Raw genomic sequence first — 17,615 nt, forward strand, 5'->3', positions numbered from 1 at the left:
TCCCCGGGGGCGGCTGCGGCCGGCGCGTGTGGGAGCCTGGTCAGGCGGGCTGCGGCCGGGGCTGCAGCCCGGTCCCCGCCGCCCCCGCCCGGCCCACGCCCAGAGGCCGCCCCGGAGGCCGATGCCAAGAGCCAGGTGAGATCTCTGGGCGCGTCTGTGTGGCGGGGGCTGCGAGCCGCCGGAGGTCAGGGCCCTCCACCTTCCGGGGAAAGGAGACCGCGGCGCCGGCCGCCCCACCAGTGCTGCCACTGCTGGGGGTGTGCTGGTTCCCTGGGGGGTGGGGAGGGCGGCGAGGGCGCCTGGATTCAGCTGAGCCTGGGGTACATGGAACAGGGACGCTGCGCGAGGGTCCCGGGAAGTTAGCGTCCACGCGTGCCCGGGAGGGTCTCGAATGCGCGCAGTTGCGACCGGCACGCCCGGCGATTGAATAAGGCCCCGCGTCCAGGTGCCGCGGAGCGGCCCCAGCGGCCGCCCACACTCCCCGGGTTGCCGGCGGGTGCTGGGAAAAGGGGAAGGAGAAACTTGGCGACCTCCGAGCGGAGCTCTGCTCGACTTAGAGCGTCCTGTCTGCTGTCCTACCCGGCGCGGGGTCCTGTCGCTGATCAGGGACGGGGTGCTTTTATTCACTTTTCTCTTTGGTTTTTCAAAAAAAATGTCTTTGTGACTGTGCCCATCTTAAGGGGAAGTTGAAAGTGAAGGGAGAGGGAGGTACTTAATGCAAAACGTTGCGTTGTGTGTAGAGTTACACATTTCCGGAACATACTGAGAATTACATTGACATCTCTTCCCAAAAGTCACTTGGATTCAGTTTCGATGAGTTTCTCCCAAAGGGCAACCTTTAGGTGATGAGAGGTCGAGGAGAAGCAAGCGCCGATACAACTGACTTTATGTCCATTGGGATAGATTCAGCTAGCCACAACAGCCTGTCTGAGTTTCGAACCGAGGTTTGATATTTTATTGAGCGTGGAAGTACTTCCCGATTTTCCTGTCCCCCAAGTATCCTGCCTCTTCGTTTCCGGATTGAAACAATTATGTAGGATGGATATGGCTGTTCCAGTTTCCTTTCTGAAGTTGGATTCATTCTCCCTGTTTGTCTCAGGTTTTTCAAAAGGGAAGAGTTGTCGATGAAAGTGAAATGTGTTTAATTTAACCTCTAGCTAGAAACCAGTATATGTGAAATTTTATTCGTATATATGAGGTCGAAATTTCAGTAATGCTCTTGACCAGTACTTTGAAGAGTTAATATCTTTAACTTTTGGCAGAGAGGCACCCCCCCCCCCGCCCCAAAAGTTACTTTGAGTGAAGATTCTGAGGTATAACTCTCTCCCCTCCAGGGTGGGAATCCTCCCCTGGCTTAATAATATTGGCCTAAATACTTGCTGCCCTCCGCTGAAGTTGCTGCTCATTTTCTTGGTTTTAGAAGGAGAGAAGATACTGTAACCAAAAGAATTACTTAAAATCTTAAGTACTACACGTTATAAATCAAAAGTATCAACTGATTATCTGTGTATCCCAAGTAGCACTTTGCTGAGGATCATTATTATTTAAAAGGTAATTGTCAAGTGGTGAAATGAAGTTCTTGTTTAAGTTACTTGATAACAGCCTTATCAGGATGCTGATTTGAAACAGTGTCTTAGTGATTCAAAATAATCTTTAATGTGTATAGACAAGTATCCTGCCCCCTGCAATTCAGTTTTTTCATGAGACATTCTGTTCATAGATGTAATCCTGGCTGCCTTTGTAAGGTCCTTTTGTAACTTACATATTGGATAGTGCTAGAAATGTTCTAAAGTAAATAGTTGACCAGGTGAGATTGGGAAAACGTTGGAGTTTGAGATAGATCTGAAAATAAGTATTTCTGAAAGTTCTTGACTCAAATGATGGGAAACACATCAAAACTTGAGCCTTTATGAACTTTTAAAAATCTGCTTTATCAGCCACAATAATTTAACTCCCAATTGCATTGACACATATATATGTGTTGAATATTTAAGAATTTTAACGGACTTTATATCATATATAGTGAAAGAATACCTTTTAGTAAATTTTAGAAATGGTCTCTTTTTCATGTGATCGATAGTAATATATATCAACATGTTCATGAATGTGAAAGTAGAAAGGACTCAAGCTCTACTAGGCCATATTAACATTTCTTTCTTTTCCTGAGAAATGTCCGAGCAGAAAGAAGTAGCAGATTTTAAGCTTTAACAAACTGATTTAGACTTTGGATTTATATAACCTTACATTTGGTGATTTATTCAAGTCATTAGATTCCTGGTTTCTTTGAGACTGTGGGAATTTATATGAGAAAGTTTAAGTGTTTATTTAATTTTAGCTTTCTGAAACTATAAAGGATGATGAAAGAACTAGGTAAATGGTCTTTACCCTGGTTCTTTGAAATGATGTAGGCATTTCTATAATATGTGTTCAAAGAAAGGATTATCCTGAGGTCTGTGGGCCTCTAGGGTTCATTAACAGGTTTCAAGAGATTCCTGAAACCCCTATTTGTTACCCTGACTTTTTGTGTATGTATATTTTTCTGGGGAAAAGCCCTATAGTTTTTGTTATAAAAGAGGACCAGGGCCTAAAAAAAGTTAAGATATATATGTTTTTATTAAATAAAATGGGAGTTAGAATAATACTTAAGAGGAAAAAGTAGGAAAAGTAGATCTTTGTGTTCAATGCTTGCCTTTTAAAGTTTTCTTTAGCCTAGTCATGTGGTCTTAGAGGTGCAGAAATACACTTCCATTTGGTTCCCACGGAAAAGTGCTGCCTGTTATTTGATAAACCACACACATAAAGGGCTTGACATGCTATCTTGAGTGTGCTGTGTCTGTTTTTAAATTATATTTAAAAACTTAGAAGAGAAAGATTTATGGTCTATCAGCAAAGACTTGAGCTTGACTTCCAGCCCCTGGAGCAAACATTTCATTCAACTCCACTCTTTTATTACTCTCTAGCAAATTTGAAATTTGACTCGGGGGCAATCACTCTATGAATGTGCTTGTGCCTTGGCAAGACAGCCCGGCATGATAGAAAAAACACAGATTCTGAGTTAAAACAGATAAGTTCAGATCTGGGTTCTTTAATTTACTATAGCTACTTAACTTGCCTGACTCTCCAGTTTCTTATCTGGGTAAAACTAACTTAGTAGAGATGTAGGGAGGCTGGCATGGAGTTTCTTATATAAAACTTTGAGCCCCTCATTTGTTCCACAGGAAGGATTTGGAAGCTAGATGTGAGTAACCATTAATAAACATGTATAAACACGGTCTGTAGTACTTACTGATGTACAGTATTTTCAAATAAATATGGTGACAATATTAATAAATCGAAACATTTTTTAAAAATCAAGTTTTCAAAAATGACAGGATTTTGTTGTCCTTGTATAGTGGACATTTGGGGGAAAATTGAGGGAAATTATGGTGCAGTTGACAAAGCTGAGGACATGGATGCTGGGCAGAAAGAAACAATAGCCACCCACAAGTATATAGCTCTCTGGGTGAGATCCCATTTCAGTTTTGCTCTTCACCTGTAATTTAAATGGAAAATCTAAATTAAAAACCACACATGTATTTTCTAGTCCATCATCTCTAAAGAGGTTTGCTCACTCCCTCCCTCCTTTATGGGATCCTCACCGGTACCCCAGGGATTTCATTAGTGGCAGTTACACCTATAACTTTGGTTGTCTAATTCTGATATCTTTAAAAGGCCTTTGCAACTGCTACCTGTACCAATATTTCTCAATAGGGACAGTAGAAGAACTGAATTGTATTAGGGTAATGAGTAAAAAATGAGAGATATATAAATAAAATGCTTATAATATCATGGCCATAAAGATATAATTTGCTTCTAGTATTTCTGTGGTCTTTCCCTTTTCCTCTCTTCTGTTCCTGGTGAGCATTCATGCCTTCTATTTTCGAGTGGGGTAGTGGCTATAAACACGGCTTTAGACTCTTGGGTTTTGATAACCTTGGATTGACTTCCATTTCCTTAGCTTTCTGGTTGTGTTCAACTTGAGCCGGTCAGGTCAAGTTGCTGAGTCTTGAAGAGATGACCATTAAATGAGATAATAAAAACAAAGAGCTTTGCCCAGTTCTAGGCTCCTAGTAAATGCTCAAACGTGGTAGCCATTTTGAGAATGGTTTCATTCTCACCTTTGGAGGAGATAGCTAATACATTCTTTCAAAAAGAAAACTTTTAATTGTACCCATTCTTATATAAACCTGGGACCATCCTACTTTCAACTCAGGAAAAGCCTTTCATATCTTTCTGGTTTCCGTGGGTGGTTACCCCTGCTTTATAAGACCTGTTAGACCTGTCTCATACACTTAACATTTAGGTTGAATTCTCTGTTAGGCTGGCAATTAAATTCTGGGTATTTTAAGTGCCAAACCAACAAGAATACACAAGTTCGGAACTGTGATTCATTCAAAACAGCATGAATTTATGGCCCAGAACAGAGGTCAGCAATCTTTCTATAAAGGACAAAATAGTAATATTTTCAAATTTGCAAACCGCCCAGGTCTCTGTTGTGCTTAACTCAACTCCCATCAGTGTATCTAGAAAGCAGTCATAAACATAAGGGAATGGGCATGGCTGTGCTCCAGTAAAATATTGTGGACACTACCATTTAAATTTCATGAAAGTTTATGTGCCATGAAATATTTTACTTTTTCAGCCATTTAAAAGTGTAAAAGCCATTCTGGGGTCATGGTGTATATGGACAAGCAGCTGGATTTGACCCAATGAATGTGGTTTGCCTAGAAAAATGTTGGATTCATCAGTCCTATAGGTTTGTGGCATCACCAAGCAATTCCCACTCTCCACACACAGAGCCATTTGCCACTTCAGGTATTTCATGCATAATCTAATGCTCCATCTCCCCATTAGGATGGAACTCAAGTATGTTAGTTGTTATTAATTATAACATATGGCCTTCTTAGCACACATTTTGTACTGTATGACCAGTAAATTGTATTTATTGCTAAAAATATTCTCACCTTTTACAGTTTTCTGTAGAACTTGATGATTGCACTCTGTCCTGAGTAATGGCTTTGTAGGGAATCAGTGCCTTTGGAGGTGCCCAATATTCAAGTTCCTTTTATTCTCCCCTAGCTTTGGAGGGGAAGTAATTGCTATTAGGCCCTCAAGTTGCTAACTAGATACTTTTATGTTAAGGAAATCTTTATTCAGCCTCCCCCACCCACTTTCTGCATGATGTTTGGTTAAATAAAGCACATAAAGATTCCTCCTGTGCTCTAACCCCCAGAGATTAGCTCCAGGATTGGTGTGTACAGAGCATGCAGATGTGTATGTCTGTGTGTAATTTCATCCAGCTGTCACTGGAGCTCTGAGGGATGCTGCTTTTAGTCTCACCTGTTTTCTCTTCAGTGACCCTCTCTCATGGCCATTAGATAGGATGAAGATTTGGTGACCTGGTAATTGCTATACCTGATTGATACATCCATTCCTTAATATTCTCTACTAATTTGCTTGTTTTGCAACAAATACGTTCTTTTTCAGTTTTAACTTTTGAAACAACAATATTATGCTGAAGATAAAACCACTAGAAGTTATTGAGTATTTTAGAGTTTTCCCCTTCCAAATATAAACCTGAGGTAGATGTGTGAATCAACATGTTAGCTATTTAGGAATAAGTTACAGTTTTTAAAAGTTGCCATTTTATCTAGATATTAGAAATGTAAAATATGTTATTGTACTTAACATTTAAGGGTTTCCTTTTTTAGAAAGGTAATATGATATACATTTTCTGGGTGACATTTTGGGCCATAAAAATAAAGGCATAAAATAAAATGGCAAGCCAACATCAAAGAAATTAACTTAAAGGAACCAACTGCTGGTCAAGTATACATAGATGTATGAACTAGACTACTCAGTGCCCAATTTTTTTATAATAGAGAAACATGGAAAATAATCTAAATGCCTATTAATAAAGGGTTTAAGTCAATTAAGGCGTATCAATACAGTGAAATATTATTCAGGCTTTAAAAAGGATGGTGCAGGTTGATATTTATTGGTATGTAATGATATTCAGAAAAAAGCATAGCATGTGAGTATGTATAATGTGTGATGTATCTGAATGTAATGTATCTGAAAGGATATAATACATTTAATAATAGGTACTTGTTATTTCTAGGTAATAAGATTGTAGGTGATATTTTTTAAGAGTGTTTTTCTCTCTTTTTCTTATTTAGCATTTGCTTCTTTGATAATCAGGGAAAAATAACAAAGCTATTAAAGAATAAACATAGTAATTTAAAATGTCCGCTATTTGTGGCTAATTGATCCCGCATTCCTTGAGATGACTAATTCCCTTCCCTGTCTGTGTTGTATTGAATAAGAAATGAAATACACTTTCTCGTACCTTTAAAACTGTTTTCTGTGTTACTGATAGTAATGTTGTTCAGACTCTTCAAAAAGGAAAGAAGAAATTTCACACAGGACTAAACAGTTTTCAGAAGAAACTCACTGAAAACACACACATTTCCATTGATCAAGTAGTATGTTAAACTTCAGTTCTTGCTGTGGAAGGACTTTTCCCCCTTTTGAAATTCCTATAAAACATAATGAATTCATATGTGCGGAGGGAATAGAGAGTAGTACTTAAAATCATGAGCTTTATCACTTACTGTCCATGTTACTTTACCCAGTAAAGGCCTCAGTCTCATCTCTAAAATGTGGGTAATATTTTGCTAAGTTGTTGTGAAGATTAAAGGGGGCAAGTGCTTAGCAGAGTGCCATATACTAAATAGTAACTAATGAGGAAGAAGTGGTAGAAGCAGTAGGGTATCGAATGATAACAATAATGATAATGATAATATTGGTGTTGATAATTATAATATTGGCTAATATTTCTTCCCTTCTAGTCATAGGTTCACATTACGGTAGAGCTTTATTTGCCACATTCACTAGAGTAACTCCTCTAACCACACCAGGTACCTTGACCAGGACATGTGTGTGGTCTAGTTTCACCCAATCATGCTCCTTTAACCCTGGTATCTCTGTGGACTATCAAAAATGAAGAAAAAAAGAAAAAGTTCAAAAAAGAAAAAGTTTAGGTGCTCACAACTCACTAGCATGGAGTTGGTGCTAAATAAATATTTGTCAGTTGGATGGTAACCTAAGTAAGCATTTCCTCTTGATAGTTTCTGATGAATATTTAAAAGAGGGTTTTGATCATCTTTAAAGTATATGGAAGATGGATTGAGCACCAGACTGCAAATGAAAGGGTTGTCCATTCGATTCCCAGTTGGGGCAGATGCCTGGGTTTTGGACAAGATCCCCAGTTGGGGGGCATGCTAGAGACAACCAATCCCTGTTTCTCTCCTTCTTTCTCCCTCCTTTCCCCTCTCCTAAATAAATAAATAAATGAAATCTTTAAAAGAAAAGTCATGTAGTGATACTCTGCCACATTCACTTGGTCAAGGCAAGCCATAAGACCAGCGCACCACAGGTCTTGCCTGCAGGAAATTGGGTGGGGTTGGGGTGGAGGTCATTGTTGAGGCTATCTTTGCAAACAATATGTCCCTTGCTTTTGTTGTATTAGCCAAACTTTTTGTTTGCCTTGACTGATAAACTCCTGTGAGAAGCAGTGTTAAGTGCTTCCCTGTATTATCTCTTGGGATAATAGTTGTATGAGGTAGGTACTGTTATTATTCCCATTTTAAAGGTATGATAAGTGAGCCTTAGGGAGGTTAAGTAATTTGCCCTAGATCTTTTACCTAGTTGGGGGCAGATCCTAAAAGTTGGGGAAAACTTATCACTATACCAGTGCTTCATAAACCCACAGCTGAAAAAACTTTCATGGGAAAGGTAGAGTGAGAAGTAGAAGAAAGCACATGTTTAAAGAATCTCAATGGAAAAATCCAATGTAATAATATTTTCCGTGAGTTTTGTATTCTGTTCCATGATACGTCCATTTCTTACCATCAAATTAATAGTTTAAATTGCTTGCTAATCAAATTAAATTTTATCACCCCAAACTTTGAGAAAATGGATTTTCCTGGACTTGAAATAATAACTAATGAGCTAAAGGTCTTTGGTTGTAAGCAGCAGAAACTAAATCTAGCTACTTGAAGCAAAAAAGGAGGTTACTGAAAGGATGTGGTGTAGCTCCCAGAAATGACAACAGAGCTGAGGAAGGAAACCTCAGAGTGGATCAGATCCAGAGTAGCTTCAAGGATCCAGGTAGCAGTGCCACCTCAGGACACTGGATTTACTAACTAACCTCTCTGACTAACTGTTATTAACACCATTCTGTACTGAGAGAGTATCTCTCAGGCCCATACTGGCCCTCGACAGGTACTTGGTTATTTCCTCTCTCAGAAAGTACTTACTGGGGGAGTTGTCATTCCCCAGCCAGGGGAGTTCATGTAGGGCTGGTAAAACCAACAGGTATCTACTGTCCGAACACATGTGGGCTGCTATGTGAGAGTTGCTTTGTGCATTATCTGTCACATTTAACATTTGCAACACCTCAATGGTCCCTGATTCACTCTTGACCCTCTCAACCCCACATGCCTCCAAGAGTTTTTAAACACCAGTGTGAGAACTCTTGTGACTCTATATCATCCATTTCCATTTCTGCTGATTAGTGCTTACTGTTGTAAGTGCAATAATATATTCATTTTTATGTGTTATTCTTTTCTAAAGCATATGCATTTTCTTAATTTTTAAAGAAAAGCATATGGGCCCTGGCTGGTGTAGCTCCATGGACTGAGCGTGGGCCTGCGAACTAAAGAACCTCGGTTCGATTTCCAGTCACAGCACGTACCTGGGTTGCAGGCCAGTTCCCAGCAGGGGACGCACAAGAGGCAACCATACATTGATATTTCTTTCCCTCTCTTCTTTTCTTCCCCTCTAAAGATAAATAAATAAAATCTTTTAAAAAAGAAAGAAAAGCATATGGACTGTAATTTAACTTTATTGGTAACAGGGTCCCTGTTAAAAACATTTTTTACCCAGTACATAATGACCCCCTTAGGGCACAGTAAGATAAATTGGCCCCTGCACTAAACTTCTCCAAACTGCCCTGCATTTGTTTTTCTGTCTTCTGCTGGTGTCTAGCTGCTTTCATTGTAACCTTGAAAATACTTCAGACATTTTAGACCTTACAGCTCCTAGGCTAAAGGACCAACCAATATTATCTATCCTTTATAGTATAAAGTAAAACCATGTTTCAAATGATAAAATGTGCAAATCCAATGTGATTTTATTCAGAGCATTTTCACATGTATTCCATGATGTTTTATTTTATACTCTAATCTTTTGAAGTTGAGGAAGAGCAGATTTTCCCTCATTTTTCAGATGAGCACATGATTTAGAAAAGGCAAGTGGTTTCTCCTTCAGTATAGGACTGTTGGCTAGAGAACCTGAGTGTTCTACCTATGTCCTTGCTGAGGGCTATTCTAGAACTGTGGTTTACCAACTACAGAAGCCCCTTTTCTGGTTAATGAAGGTTCCATGCTGAATCGGAGATGGATACATAATATTTGGCCTCCATTACTGGGGGAACATTGGGGTATAAGGAAGGTGTCTAGTAGTCATTAGCAGCCACTTTTGTTTACTCTTGCTTTGGAGGCCCAGCACCTTTTTATTTCCCCACAAATACCCATGGCGAGGAGCCGACTTACCCCACCTCTTCTAGCAATGATTAGCTCATTTTAAAGTACCTCTTGGAGCCCTTCAGTCTGGCCTTTTTTATTTCCCCAGGGTGTAATTACCACCTTGCGATGCAGTCATTTGTCCTCTCAAACTGTGGACCCTTCTTTTAAATGGTCTGCTCTGTTTTCTGCTCTTCAGAAGGTCCACTATCACAAGAGATTTTGAGAGGAGCAGGAGACACTTTTGTTTAATTAGGGTATTTGGGCAGTTTTCTCTTAACAATGTTTTATGTTAGGCCCTTCCCCCCATGCTTTTAAAGTTTCACTGTAGTCTGAACCGTAAATGTGCTCCTCTTGGTGATGTGGTGGTTCTGTTTCACCAGACCTTTTGGTAAATAGAGAGATCTCACACTTTTCTCTAGCTTTTAGAACTCTATCCTAACTTTTAACACTAGTTTTTGAAGTGTCTTTTTAAATTTGTTTTAGGTACAGATTTCTACAGCTTCTAACCATGTTCAAGTAAGACAACACTAGTCAAAAAACTGCCTTTTTTTTCCTCTTGCATTTCAAGTTTGTCTCGTGGTCTTATTTTTGCAGAGTTTTTTACTTTTTTAAAGATTTTATTTATTTCTTTTTAGACAGGGGAAGGGAGAGGCGAGGGAAACATCAATGTGTGGTTGCTTCTCGTGGGCCCCCTACTGGGGGGACCTGGCTCTCAACCCAGGCATGTGCCTGACCAGGAATCAAACCCCGACACCCTTTGGTTCACAGGTCGGCACTCAGTCCACTGAGCCACACCAGCCAAGGCAGATATTACGACTTTTAAAGAGAGGGGAAGGGAGTGAAAGAGGGAGAGAAACGTGAGAGATACATTGATCTTCTATTTTTATATATTTTATTCATTAATGTGTTTAAGTTTCAACATACTGAACACAAAGGAATTTTTAGTGGTCTGGCACATACCTCCTCTTACATGCTCTAAGAGGAAATATTTAAGACTCCGTTCTCTATCCCCTACCCTCTCCGTCCTGTTGTTTATTATCTTTCTGGTAGTTGTAATTATAAATCATTTGGAAATCAAAGTTAGAAAAGAGACCACTTGCTACAACATTAGGACAGTTTAAAAGGAATCACTTGTTCAAATTTACTGGCTTCCTGAAGCTAGTAAAGAATATGATTTCTAAGACTCCCTGTTAGTATATTTTAATATTATAAGACAGCGAATAACACAGTGTACCTATTATAGATTATGAGAAACGTAGCTCCGAGAAAAGATAGGATTTCAGTTTTCTGTTTAGAAGTACAAGTAGTGATAAACTGAAAAACTAGTTGTGTTATTAAACAGCAGTCATGAACTGGTAGTAGGCAGGTTTTCTAGTGTGTCTGTCGCTTTAGTTAACAGCCAGCAACGATTAGCTTTCTTTTCCATAGATCTGGTGTCAAGTATTAATCAACTGTAGACTGGAAAGTTTTTATTGGCTAGCATTTGTAGTGGAAGAAACACCAGTCTGTTTTTTATCTGTAGTGTCTTAGCCATATAACTTCATATGGTATTGTCTGTGTGGCATTCTAACAAAGAGAAACAGTTCTGTTCCTTTTCATGTGTATTAGGGAGTACTTCAGAGTGTGAAAACGGTGAGTTTTGACCTTGAAGAATTTACATTGTCTCAGTTAAGCTCGTGATGTATACCAGAAGAAAAATCTGAATGTTAAATCCAATTTAGCATTCTTGTTTTTCACGTTTTGAATGGTTTTGTAAGTTTAAAAAATATCTTCTAAAATAATTATACAATTGACAATCTTAAAATATACAAGAAATAAGAAATGTAATTTGGATTTTGAGTTTCAAGAATTACATAAATTAGGTTCTTATAGAAAACAGATTCCTGAATATTTACAGTGTGTTTTTTAATAATGTTTTCCTGATTGCAAAAATCATATATAGGTGTTTGTAAAAATTTGGAAAATTTCACAAATACACAGAAGGAAATAAAAGTGACTTATACTTACGTTTCCCAGACATACCACTTTTAACATTTGATGTGTATCCACCCAGCTCCTTATATAGTTAGTTCCTCAATATAATATCCTTTGAAATGAAGGCTTAGAAGGAAGAGTAAAGAGTGGTAGAAATATTCGTATAGTGGGAAATCAGTTTTGTTAATCCCACTGCCTCTCTCGGGCGTTGCCTTACAGCTGAAGAAAGGGGTTTCCCCACCAGGACGGAAGAGCTCTGTCTTTCCCTTTGGCTGGTCATGGCTAGAGTTCAGAATATCTTTTCTGCAGACTGCCGTTTTTCTGTGTGCCTTTGTCTTTATCTTAGCATGACCAGCTCTGAATGCCTGCTGGGTACAGAGGGAGACATTTGCGTTCTTGTCGGAATAGCTTGTTGACATAAGCCACATCAGTTCTTATCAACTCCCTGGAAGAATTCTTTAAATTTGCTCTTGTTCAAAAGAATGCCCTAATATTCAGAAATGATAGTAACATCTAGGTTACTTGTGCTAAATGAAAGCAAAGTGGAGTGTTTATAGACTCCCAGGTGATTTCCAATTAACATCTAACCTTAAATTCAGTCACCTTGGTAAAAGAAAAATCCAAAGAAGGAACTCAGAGCAGATTGTTGTATAAACATATGCCAATCCTCTCTTGCGGAAAAGAAGTGTTCATCTGTTAAAGAGACAGGTAAGGCTAAGCAAAGCAGAATTTTCTTATCCTGCTTATCTTTCACCTTAGTGCAGAAGAAAGACTTATCCTGGGATAAAAGAAAGAAGAAAAGATCATGGGCAGGTGGCTAGTAATATAAGATGGTTGGCTTTCTTTCTGTATGTATTAGCTAGTGGTAAGCAGATCTTCAGGTCTGAGAAAGTAGCAAAGTCAAGTTGACACGCAAAGCTACTTCTCCAAGCAGTGATACAACTTACCAGTATTTGGGGTGAAAATACAATGCTGACTTCAGTTCTAAGCTCTCAGCAAGAGGAAACCCAGGTAGAAGTAGGAGAAAGTGATATCTCCTTGTAAACATTTTATTCTTGACGTGTAACAGACTCCTACCTGTCAGCCCCTCTGTTGTGTCTTTCAGGAGCACCTCCTGTGTTCTCCTGCACTGACCAGTTTGAAAGGTGTCATTTCTGCCTGAGAATTGTAAGAGCTTACATACAGTGCTTTGTCTAAAGGAATTGCCCTGGAAGATGAATAACCATGGTGATAACTGCTCACAAGCAAAGAAGGGAGATTGCTGGTTTTACAAGTCTATGGTTTGAATTCTTAGGATTGGCAGGAAACAGAGTCCAGTCCATAAAGTTCAGGAGACTTTAATGAAGAGCTTACCTTCAGAGGAGGGGACAGAGTTAAGAGTGACAGGGGGTTCCTTCACCCAGAAGGAACTAATGCATTGAGAACTGCTATTAGTGCTAGGTCCAGTGGAGCAAAGAGAAGAAATAGCATTCATTCCTGGAGTCCAGCGAGAGAGCTGGAGCCACAGAGGAGAAGACCACTAGAGGGACTCAGCCACTGATTGAAAATGCAACCCAGAAGAAGGAGGGAAGGAGAAGCACTATACCCTTCCCCCACTTGCCCTCCACCTTTTTGGTCTTTGAAGGAGTTCCAGTGTGTTGTTTTGGCCATACCCACTTGTAAGCCTGTTTGCATGAACTCAGAGATGTTACCCATAGAGGACAGACAGGCTTTGGGGCACAGGGCAGGGTCAGAATGGTGGAAAATTCATCTGGGGATAAAAGAGGGACCAAATAGAAAATTTCTATCATACCCTAATAGCGTATTCATAATCCCACTTTCATCATTTTATCCCATCATCATCATTTCCTGAAATCCAAAAAATAAACCTTAAAGCATGTGAACGATTGATTGACTCATTTCTCTCTTTTAATATAAGTAGTCACAACAGTTACTCTATCCTTATCTGAGTAGCTAAATATTCAAAGAAAGAATCTGAAAAATTCTCAAAAGAATTGGAAAATCACCAAAAGACCTTCGTTGGAGGATTTTGTTCTTGGTTAAAATTAAACAAAGATTTTAAAAAATTATACATATGAACTGTAAACAAGTGATTTATCCTAAAGTATAAAAATTATGGTTTTAATCACACATTGGTGAAATGGGTTTTTGTTGTTAAGCTATGAAAGAAAAGTGGAACTTTTGTTTATGTCCTTGAATATTATCTCTTCAGATCTATGTAACTAAGGTGGAATGAGTTGGCAAGAAAATTTTTACTCAGCCAATATAAATATAAGAAGAGATTTTTAGTTGTTAAAAGCGGGTCTGACCCTGGCTTGAGTGGTTTGGCTGGAGTGTCATCTTGTAACTAAAAGATTGTGGGTTCAATTCCTAGTCAGGGCACATACCTAGGTTGTGAGTTCAGTCCTTAGTCTGGGTGCATACAGGAGGCAACCAATTAATGTTTCTCTCTCACGTTGATCTCTCCTTTCCTCCCTCTCTCTCCCCCCTTTCCTCTCTCTCTCTCTCCTTTCCTCTCTCTCTAAAAGCAATGTGCATAGCTTTGTTGAGCATTTGGTTTTGAGACATAGGAAGGTAAATAAGATATTTACTCTTTTTTTGAGAAAATTATGTGCAGTGAATAGAGGTGCACACTCAACTGTAATAATAATCAGTGATGGGCATTTTAATGGAAACATGAGCTGTGTAATTAAAAAGAAATGATTTAGTCTGTCTTTAACAGAGTCTTTACCAGACTCATCCACATGACACACATAGTATCAAAGTCTGCGTTTGCCATGTCCAGCTGTGGTCAGAGTGAGCCTTTTATTATTGACTGTTTCAGTAAAAACAGCCAAGCTTTTGATGCTTTCCCTTTCCTTCAAGAATGGATGACATCCAGAACCATACCATGCCCCTCTGTGGTCCTCTGATCTGGCCCCATCTGCATCTCCAACGCCCCCCCCCCCTTTTATTTCCTCATATTTGCCATGCTTCCTCAGTCTTTCTCTTGAGATTCCCTTTGGCTGAGTGCCAGCTGCCACTCATCTCCATACACCTTTTCTGCCTCCTGGTCCTAGTTTAAATGCCACCTGTTCACAGAAGCCTTCTCTGATCTTACAGACAAAACCCAGGGATCTTGTTAACTTGCTCTAAAATCCTGAACACCGATTTAGGTACTCCACTCTTCTCCTTCAAACACCTTTCAATTTATCTGTAAACATTTGATGGCCATCTTTTCTACCAGAACGTAAGCACTATGTGAATAGGTTATGTGTCTGCCTGTTTCACAGCAGTGTCCTCAGTACCAAGTGTGGTGCTTAATGGTGCTCAATATGCATTGCAGAAGAAAGGAAAAGAACTCGTATCAGGCCCTGACCCCTACCTCTCACTCATCAGTTTTGTGGCCTTTGGTATCTGACCACTTGGGAGTCTCAATTTCTTATCTGCATAATGGGGTAATAATGATAATGGTACTTAGTAAGTGTCAGGACTGTGCTTTATTTGTGTCATCTCAGTTCTTCCTCACAGAACTGAATGACTTGCTTGAGGCCACACATTTTGTTAATATGTAACAGGATTTAAATAGTGGTCTGTTTAATTCCAAAATGGGATTGTTCTTCTCTAGGCCTTTGTGTGATTGTTGTGGGTGTGTGATGTGCAGAGGAGATGCCCATGCTGAGAATGTTGACATTAATGTAAAAGCAGGCTGGAGATCTTTTAAACAGTTTTAGGAACTCAGAGTGTGGGAGTAACTAACTCCACTTAGATGAAGTGACTTCTAACCTGAGTTCTAACATGAAGTTAGCTGGATCTAGAAGCAGCCTGCAGTACAAATGCCCTGAGGCACAAATTGGGGCCAGAGAGTGGAAAGATGTATGTACATATGTATATGTACATATAATGTACATATATGCTGGCTGGGCCAGGGAGTTGCTACTTTCTGTAAGATGCTGCCTGGAGACCTTGATGGGTTTTATGTATTAAAAATATTGTGGAAGCAGAAGTGTCCAAAGCCCTTCTTCCAGTTTGTGTCTCTGTAGGAATGGAAGCATTTTAGCTGATTATTTTATTCTATTGCAGTACCCAGCACAGTGGTGGTTGGAAAGGAATCAGCTATGTGAGGTAAGGAATGGATGTTTACATTCAGGTGTTTGGTATAATTCTGATGTTGTTTGTTCTTGTTTTGGTAAGGGTAGATTGCTTAGCCCAGGTGAGTGGCAACCTTGCAAAAGTTACTTCACCTCATTGACCTGTTTCTCATTTGGAAATTAAGGATAATTAAAATATCCACCTCATAGGTTTATTTTGCAACATCCACACAGTGCCTGGTGCCAAATAAGCTTTCCAACAATCTTAGCTGTATTGTTGTTAATATTTCCTGCCTATTCTGGCTCATGTCCCCTGCTTGAATGAATGTGCATTGTTTATTTATCAAAAAACAGGTTGACTGGGACATAGGAATTGACATATTTTTAAAGATCATGATTTTAGGGTTTACAAAGATAGCAAAATAGACAAAGAAAAAAAACAAACACCTTAATGGGATGGTCCTAGTATTTCTTATGTGTGTTTATGATGAAATACAAAATGTGAGCTAATTCTTTTTTTCTTAGATTATTTATTTATTTATTTACCTTTAGAGGGGAAGGAGAGAGGGAGAGAAACATCAATGTATCGTTGCCTTTTGTGCGTCCCCTGCTGGGAGTTGGCCTTCAGGGAACTGGCCTGCAACCCAGGCATGTGCCCTGACTGGGAATCGAACTGCGATCCTCTGGTTCGCAGGCCTGTGCTCAATCCACTGAGCTATGCCAGCCAGGGCAAAATGTGAGCTAATTCTTACAGCACCATTTTATGTGCCTGGACTAAGTTTTCCATGCGTTCTCCCTGGAAGTAGGTTTGATTGTATCTATTATACAGATAAGGAATTTACAATCTTTTCCTTTCTAAGATATTATCAGATAACTATAGAGGTAGACATTAAACCATGTGCTTCTCCAGACCATATTGTGTCCTCAGCATTGTAAAGGCTTCACTTATCCTCCATCAACTTCAGCATCTTTGCCAGGAGGGAAAAATAGAAACAGGGCTCTTTAACTTTTTCTAATCTGTTAGATTAATTGGAAGCACCAGGCATAATGTGCTGCCTAGTACATACTAGAGGCTCAGGGAATTTTTATTGAATATAAATATTAATCAGATTGGGTGAAAAATAAAAAGGTGACACAGAAAAGCAGTATTAGGTGCTCGGCTCAGCCTACTTCCTATTTAAAAAAAAAGTCTGAGGTCACTAAAGATTGTATTAGCATAGCCCAGCAATTTTCAACCTTTTTCATCTCATGGCGCACATGAACTGATTACGAAAATTTTGCAGTATACCCCCAAATGTATTTTTCCTGATCTGACCAAAAAATTGTTATAATTTTGATTAATTCATACCAGATGGCTATTGTTGTGTTGGCTGTTGTAATTATTTATTTGACAGTCAAAGAAAAAAGAGGTCATTGCCCCTAAGTAGTCAGGAATTTGCATGTTTTAAAAATTCTTGTGGCATACTGGTTGAAAATCACTAGCAGAGCCTATTTATACAGACTAAAGGTTGAAATCTGAGGACCTAAGGTGAAGGAATTTACTTTGTGTGTTGCAGGGAATAAACTCTGGTCTGTGCAGTTTAGTTATCTGCAGAAATCTCTTTGCTTTCTACTAGGTACCCCCAAAGCCCAAGAAGCTCCTGGTTCTGTCCTTGTGTTGAGCTGATTAGTCTCAATGAAGAAAAACTGTGCGCATTAAAATATACAAAGCATAAATTGGAAGGTGTAGCTGCACCTGTTAAGTCATCAGTATTATATTTTAAAGCTAGATCTGACAGTTGTTTTTTTCCTTTAGCTCATGTAATTAAGAGTTGACATAAAGTTAATACCATTTAACGGTAATGGGGGAGAAAGCAGGAAACCTGATTATGTAGGACATCTAACATGCTGCATGTAGGGGAGATTTCCTCTCCCTTTCCCCAACAACAGAAAAAAATTATTT

The 17,615-nt window shown here is 39.2% G+C and overlaps 1 protein-coding gene across 3 annotated transcripts in view; it reads left to right on the plus strand.

Annotated features, from left to right (window-relative positions):
- Positions 1 to 78: 78 nt before the first annotated feature.
- The window catches only part of ATXN7 (ataxin 7), a 147,025-nt gene continuing 129,488 nt past the window's right edge, over positions 79 to 17,615 (plus strand). For all 3 annotated transcript variants that reach the window (XM_037040867.1, XM_037040872.1, XM_037040871.1), the window contains exon 1: positions 79 to 135. The gene's annotated coding sequence lies outside the window, so the exon portion shown is untranslated. The remainder of the gene's footprint in view (positions 136 to 17,615) is intronic.

Source organism: Sturnira hondurensis, unplaced genomic scaffold (assembly GCF_014824575.4).
Source record: "Sturnira hondurensis isolate 20B ecotype Veracruz unplaced genomic scaffold, ASM1482457v3 Scaffold0002840, whole genome shotgun sequence".
NCBI lineage: Eukaryota > Metazoa > Chordata > Mammalia > Chiroptera > Phyllostomidae > Sturnira > Sturnira hondurensis.